The sequence below is a fragment of the Aptenodytes patagonicus genome, chromosome 1, assembly GCF_965638725.1.
Source record: "Aptenodytes patagonicus chromosome 1, bAptPat1.pri.cur, whole genome shotgun sequence".
Lineage (NCBI taxonomy): Eukaryota > Metazoa > Chordata > Aves > Sphenisciformes > Spheniscidae > Aptenodytes > Aptenodytes patagonicus.
Genome location: NC_134949.1, coordinates 168,533,207 through 168,540,818, shown reverse-complemented (window position 1 = coordinate 168,540,818; position 7,612 = coordinate 168,533,207).

Sequence of the window (7,612 nt, the reverse complement as noted above, 5' to 3'; positions counted from 1 at the left end):
CACACATTACTCACATCTACAAATATGTCCTCAGCTACGCTATTACGTGTATGGACCCTTGCCACAGCTACACAGCGTATGTTTTCTCTCTCCACGTTCCCTTCACTTCACCACAGAAGTCTATACATGGCACCCTGTAGACCCATTTCACTTCACTGCATCAACGTGCCTCCCCACCCACCGCCCTGTCCCTCCTCCATGCTGCTCCTGACTCACAAACCTTTCTCACTGTACCACGACATTACACTCCTCTACCCCCATGCTGGTTCATGCCCTTCTCCAGTCCCACCTACTCATCTCCCAGGTGTGGTGACACCTGTCACCTCCCCACCATCAGCATATGGTATGTATGCCATTTCTCTGTACATCTGCTTCGCGCTGCTGCACCCTCGTGTGCCTCAGCTGGTAGCTCCATGCAATCTCTCCAGTGCAACTCCATACCCTCCCAACGCCTGCACACCAACCTCCTGCCAGGTGCTTTCACACACCTTCCTCACCCTAACACAGTCATACACCCTTTGCACGCCGCTTCCACATGCTCTCTTCACTCATCACACCAACACACCTCCGCCTGGTATCACCACGCACCAGACCACCTCTTACAACCATATAACCCTACAACCTCACCATGTCTGCCTGTCACTCCTGCCTCGCTCCACCAATCCCAAACACTTCATCCCCACGAAGCATCTCATGGCGCGTGTACGTCACCTACTTCACCATCCCGTGCTCAAATACTTTTCTTCAAAGGCAACCAACAACTGGCACCTATCTCCCTGCCTCACCACAATTCCTAGTACTCCCCAGCTCAGTGTTCCCATTTCCCTGCTCCTGCTCTGTTGCTTCAAACACTGTCCCCAGGCAGGAGCATCCTTCTCCTCCATCATACAAAATTATCCTATTCCCTCACTCATCCTTACTACTCTTCTCCAAAAACCTGCTCTTCCTGTTACCATTTCTCAATATTTCAGTCCCCTACACTGCCCCTGCCTTACCAACATGTTCCATGTTTATACCTACCTGGCTTTTCAGTCCCTTCCACGGGCGCTTCAGTTTCTCATCCTCCTGGTCATTCATAGATACATGAATCTCCAAGCACATTCACACAATAAATACTTGATCATACACTCCATTCCATAGGTTCCTCTACATCATATATCATAGACTCACAGAAATGTTGTTCACAAGGGACCTCTGGTGATCATCTAGTCCAGCTTTCTGCTCAACACAGGGCTATCAACCAACACTAGTTTCCATCACCTGTGGCTTTTAGGATGAACAAACGGTCCATGAGCCCTCTGGGCAACCTGTTGTGTGGCTGTGCTCTCCTCCTGATGAAAACATTTTTCCTAATATCTCACCGTGTATCTGCCACTACCAAGGAAAAAATGGTTCTGATATTTTTGCAACTATTCTTCAAGTAAGTGTAGGCCACCATTAGAGTGCGCCTTTGCCTTCTCTTCACCACACCAAACAAGCCCAAGCCCCCTCAACCTCTTCTAGTGGATCCTGTGCTGTAGACCCCTAACCATCCTGTTAGCTCTCTTCTGTCCCCTTTCAATTTCTCTCCATCCCTCAGGCTCCCCCTTAATATTTTCCTCCATTCATCTCCTAGGAACTTGCAATGAACCTCACCTCTCACCTACATTTTTAACATTGCCCTTTTCCAATATAAACAGTGACATGTCTACTATTAATTACAACATACATCTACTTCCATGCAAATACCAACAATGTTGTTATATGCACTAATGCAAGGACTGTTTCCCTCACAAATTACAAGCTCTTAGTCTTATGTAGGTTTTTATGTTGGTTGTTGTGCAAAAAAGCTTGTTTGCTTTTCCCACATACATGAATTGATATAATAAAATACACTGGATCTTCCTACAAACCTGGCCTCATTGAATTCCCCTCATATTAGCAGACATAGGTTGAATAGCATAGAACAGAACAGAATAGAATAGAATAGACTATTTCAGTTGGAAGGGACCTACAACGATCATCTAGTCCTACTGCCTGACCAACTCGGGGCTGACCAAAAGTTAAAGCATGTTGTTAAGGGCATTGTCCAAATGCCTCTTAAACACTGACAGGCCTGGGGCATCGACCCAGGACCTCTAGGAAACCTGTCCCGGTGTTTGACCACCCTCTCGGTAAATGCTTCCTAATGTCCAGTCTAAACTTCCCCTGGCACAGCTTTGAGCCATTCCCACGCGTCCTGTCACTGGATACCAGGGAGAAGAGCTCAGCACCTCCCTCTCCACTTCCCCTCCTCAGGAAGCTGTGGAGAGCAATGAGGTCACCCCTCAGCCTCCTCTTCTCCAAACCAGGCAAGGGTATGAGGTCCTCAGCCGTTCTCCTCATAGGACATTCCTTCCAGCCCTTTCACCAGCTTTGTTGCCCTCCTCGCGACGCGTTTGAGGACCTTCACATCCTTCTTAAATTGTGGGGCCCAGAGCTGCACACAGTACTCCAGGTGAGGTGCACCAACGCTGAATACAGCGGGATAATCGCCTCTTTTGACCGGCTGGTTATGCTGTGTTTGATGCACCCCTGTATATACATCCAACCTACGGTCAGGGCAACCCCTGGAACATCTACTCAGTGGTGCCTCCCATGAGCTCTGCTCCATATGCACACTGGCTACATTCTGACTCAGCGTCAGGAGGTGAGCAGGCTGCACATCCCTGTCCCTCCTATAGGAAACCCGGGCACATAGCAGATTCACACTCCAAAAAGATGGACCTCTGATGGGAAGAAATGGGGGTCTGGTACTGAACACCCGCAGCAGAGGTGTCTTCCTTGCAGTCAGCGCACCCACCGTGCACCCCAAAACAATGACCGTGGGACACACCTCTGCTTCACAGCACAGACCCAAGCATTTCCTCCAGCCCTCAGCTACCTTCAGAGAGACCCAGATCAGTCTCAGATCACTCCCTTCAGCAACCCAGGGTCCAACTCTTACCAGCCTCTCCATTCCTTCACACCCACACCTACCCCCGCACAAACGGAAAGCTGGAGGAAACGCCTGTCTTTTCATACCCACAGAGAACCACAAGGACTCCTCTCTTGCTTTATCCACATACAGAAAAGTTACACCCTTCTGCCTTCCCCACTTCTGTAAAAAGGTTGAAAATCAACCTTTCCAAGAACATACCTAGGCCCAGCGCAAGGTTTAATTAATCTACAAAATTAATTTCAATGTATTGGAAGTTTGAACAGAGAAGGTAATAACATGAACGCAGGACAGTGAGCCCTCCTGCCTGTTGGCACGAGCCACCCTGGAAGGCAATCTTCCAAAATACTTGGCACTACAACTTGCTTTTTGGACCTTTAACCTTTACTGCAATACCTAAGGTTCAGTACATCTTCCATTCAGATTCTTCCATCACTTACCACGACATTTTTTTTAATTTAGAAAGATACTGTGTGGTGTTTGTAACACTGCAGTCTTCTCCTGCAAAGGTGACATTTCTGCCACCTCATTTTCCACAAACAGGACCTCCAGCAATTGCTACCTTCAAAGAAATTTATTTAACATTTTTTATATATATCAAATATAGGTCTGCCTGGTTTACCACTGAACTTTGCACTGCTCTCACTCCTGAAGTATTAAGAAAATATGCCACTAATGTCCTTTAGAGCTATTTCTAATATACTGCAGACTCACTTCCATTTACAGTGTATAATTACACTTTTATTTGTAAGCAGCTAGATTTTTAAAAAATGCTCAAATACTGACTACTGTCCAAAATGTTCATGCCTCGAATTCCTTAAAACACCTTGAAAACTTGTATTTGGATACTTTTCCTAGTCAAAGGAACTGTTAAGTTGTACATAATGAAATCTATCTCCCAAAAATCTGCTCTATTTGACATAGGAGAAATTTCTTTACATAGAAAACACGTGAATTTTGTAAACTACCAATTTGTGTGTCAAGCAGAAGCCTGAAAAAGCACACATGCAATAAGAGTCTTCAACTCACCGATGCATGGGTTTAATAAAAAATCCCCTTATTTAAAGCCAGCAAAGTTAAACCAAACCCGTGGATATGCTTGTTTTCCTCGACCGATGTATTTAGTTAGCAATGTCCACATGGAATTTCATGCAGTTCCAACTAAACCTGCTTTAACTGAATGTGACCTGGCAGTGGTGCATCACTAAGCTGAGGAGAGGCACAAGCTGCCCAGGTATCTCAATGCAGGCAGAAAGACAGAAACAAAGTGATCAAAAAGGGCAGACTCAGCCCGTACGGGTTTCCATCACCTTTCTTTCTTTCTTTCTCTCTCTTTCTCTTTCTCTCTCTCTCTCTCTCTCTTTCTCTCTCTCTTTCTGTCAGATTTACTCCATCCTTGCAGCTGTGCCCGTGCCGAAGTTAGGGCTGTCGCCCACCCACGAGCCCCCTCGGTTAGGGGTGGCACCGCCGTAACTCGAGGGTCGTGGGCTGCGGAGGAGGCCTGCTCCCCGGGACACCCCTTCCCACCGGGGTGGGTGGCACAAGGGAAAAGCGGCGTTTCACCCCGGCTGTGCCCGCAGGCCGGGCCCGGGCCCGGCGGACAGGCAGCGGGGCGCTCGACGGGGTGCCGCGGGAGCCGGCCGAGCAGGGCCGGGCCTGCGGGAGGCCCCTAAGCCGGGCTCCATCTCTCAGCCAAAACCTCCGGCTCCGCTTCGGAGAGCGGCCTCCTTCCCCGCTCCCTCCCGCCTTCCCCTGAGGAGAGGCCCCGCCGAGCGCTTCCCTCCCCTCACCCTCCTGCGCCCCAACGGCTGCCCGACCCCGCGCGGGAGAGGGGGGTGAAGCGGGGAGCCCCTCCGCTCACCTCGGGCTGCTGCTCCGCGGGGGGGGGGCGACCAGGCGCTCCACGGAGCGCGGTTCCCCGCCGCCAGTCGCGGAGGGGGTGGCGGGGCTGAGGCTGCTCCCCGCCCCCGACCCGGGCGGTTACTGGTCCGTGCCGCAGAGGGAGGCAGCTCCCCTCCTCCTTCTCCTCCTCCTCCTCGCCTCCGCCGTCCCCATCCCCTCTGCGCCTCCCGCTGCCCCGAGGCCGCGGAGGATGAGTCGGGGCAGCGGCGGCGGCTGCGGGGGGCTCGGGGCCGAGGCTGGCGCTGCGGAGCGCAGGCGGGGGCTCTCCCGCTGCTCGCCGACTCTCGGTTCTTGAAGGCTGCCCGGCAGATGTTTATGCCCAGGCGGGATGTCCTTTGTCTTGGTCCTAGCCCAGGAGCGGCGTCCCGAGCCTCTCCCACCAAAAGCAGCCTTTTTTCCTTCTTCTTTTTAAATATAAAGGAAGTTAAAAGAAGCTTTTGAAAGGTTCGCTTTTGACATTAAAGGCACTTTTTGTCACGCAGTCACCGAAAACAATACATTTAAACTTGTCAAGGAGCGCACTCCCCAGCGAGGAGCCCCAGCCGCGGCGGGGCGGGCAGCAGCGGCGCGGGCGGAGGCAGGACCCCGCCTGCCCGCGGAGCTGGAGGGGGGACCTCAGGGGACCGCAGTGAGTGCAACGCCAGCTCCCGCGGCGGGGGCGGGGGTTGGGGTGGTGGCTCTTCCACGAGTGTTTTCCTGAAGTGTGCAAGAGGACACCAAGTTCCAGTGCGCGGGTAAGGCGGGAGTATGCTTTCCTGAAGGTATTTCAACCTAAGTAATGTCAGGTGAAGAGAACTGGGTTCAATGACAATACGTATCGTATCGTGCAGGTAGAATCATTCCAACGGCTACAGATTACATCAGATCCTCCTAATTTTCTTCCTCTTCCCTGTAAGGTTTTGAATTGTGTTTTTTCCAAAATAAATGCTGCGCAGCCTTTGTGGCAAGGAGGAAAATTTCAAACATTTGTATTTAATATAAAATATGCCGGCAAATTCAGCAGAGGAGGTGACCATTGCACATTTACAGCACCTAACTGAGGAGTTCCATTTGGCCAGGGAGACACCATTTTTTTCCAAATTACATAGGCAATAATCTCTGGAAAACTTTCGGCTCTCAACATGCATGCTCAGAGACTTACCAAGACACCAACTTTCCTTCCTGAACCATGAAATTCTGTTGCGACAGTGTTGATGTGGGCACATATGCTGCGTACACCAGCTTTAAGAAAATAAGTAATCATTTGGATGCTTCAGTTTTTAATGTCCTAAGGGTACCTCAGCGTGCTCCAGTCACTAATGGGCGTTCAATCCAGAGGATCAGGCTAGAGCTAGTCTGAAGGAAAACCTGAACACATGTAAAATGTGGATGTCAGGTCCTCAGTACTGACTTTTGCTTCTGCAGATCTGCTCCTGTTGGGCTACTAAAGCAGGCATTGCCAGAAGAAGATGGGGATATCAAGGCTTTAAGTGTGGTAAACCTTCAGTAACACATAATGAAGAGAGGACTTTGAAAACTAGCAATGCAACAGTCACAGCCTTTATGGGTCAGGCCTAGAGGCAAATATGTAATACGAGTTGATGAGCACATTATGTGAATGGTTGGAGCACTCACTTAGAAAGCAAGATGTGCAAGTGCAGCAAGTTTTATACCCCATGCCCTTCTTAAAATGCCCTAACAGCAACACCATAGTCTGTTCAGCATGCCTTCTAAGGATCTCTTGTTGAAGCTGTTTTTTGTATCAAAGTAAATGCTAACTGGGTGAGAAAATGTTGGAGATTCTCATCAGTTGATGAGGGGACACCTGTACGAAGTGCGCAGAAACACTTGGATCTTGGTCGCTTATTCTAGTATCTGTTTAATATAAAATACACAAGCAGCCCTTGGAACAAGAGCTAGAACCAAGTTTTCTGTTCTGTGAGGGTAGGGCCATCACCCTGTCTGCTAGAGAGAGTCTCATTCTTTCCCCCTTACTTCCTTCCAGAGCTTGATTAATCTTTAATTACATGCTGTAACTGGTACAGCCTCACTTGGCAAGAGCAGGTATTCTTTAACCAACATTAATGCCTGGTTCCTCCCCCCTCATATCATATAGCTTGGTGACAAAAGTACTCTCCTAAAATGTGCATAGATTACTAGGAGAGGACCAAGAACATTTTAGCTTTTCCGAATCAGCATGACTTGACGCAGGAGGTTTAGGACAGCCAGCAGCCCGGCTGGAGCAGACGGGTGATTACTGTTCATGCACAAACAGGCAGTGGTGTGCAATCACCATAAATCAAACGTGCACCTATGTCTGCCAAGAAGGTTTCAGCTGATACTCAGCTGCACAGGTGATGTACCCTCCGAATTCCTGCCTTGAGAGACAGTAAACTTTCTCCATTGGCCGCCTTCTGAAGTTCAGTAATTGTCACATTTAACAGACGTACTGTGAGAACATGTGGGATATGCTCCTCTGGTGAGCTAGCTTAAGGTATGCCCAGCTTGTGTACACCATGAAGCACTGAAAAAGACTCTCAGCAGCTCATTTCTTGAAGACATGGTGCTTTGGGCATTTTCAGACAAGGTGGTGTATTTTTTTCTTTAGGTGCCTAGGAGACAGTGAAATACTAGCTTCTCCAGTTAGCTACCGACCTTTTTTTACAGTAATAGATGATAGCTGAATGGGAATTTTAGGAACCTAAATTTTGCACTGAGGCACTTAAGACTTTCTAGAGTCCTAACTCAAAGCCTTTTCTTCCCCTTGTATTGTTT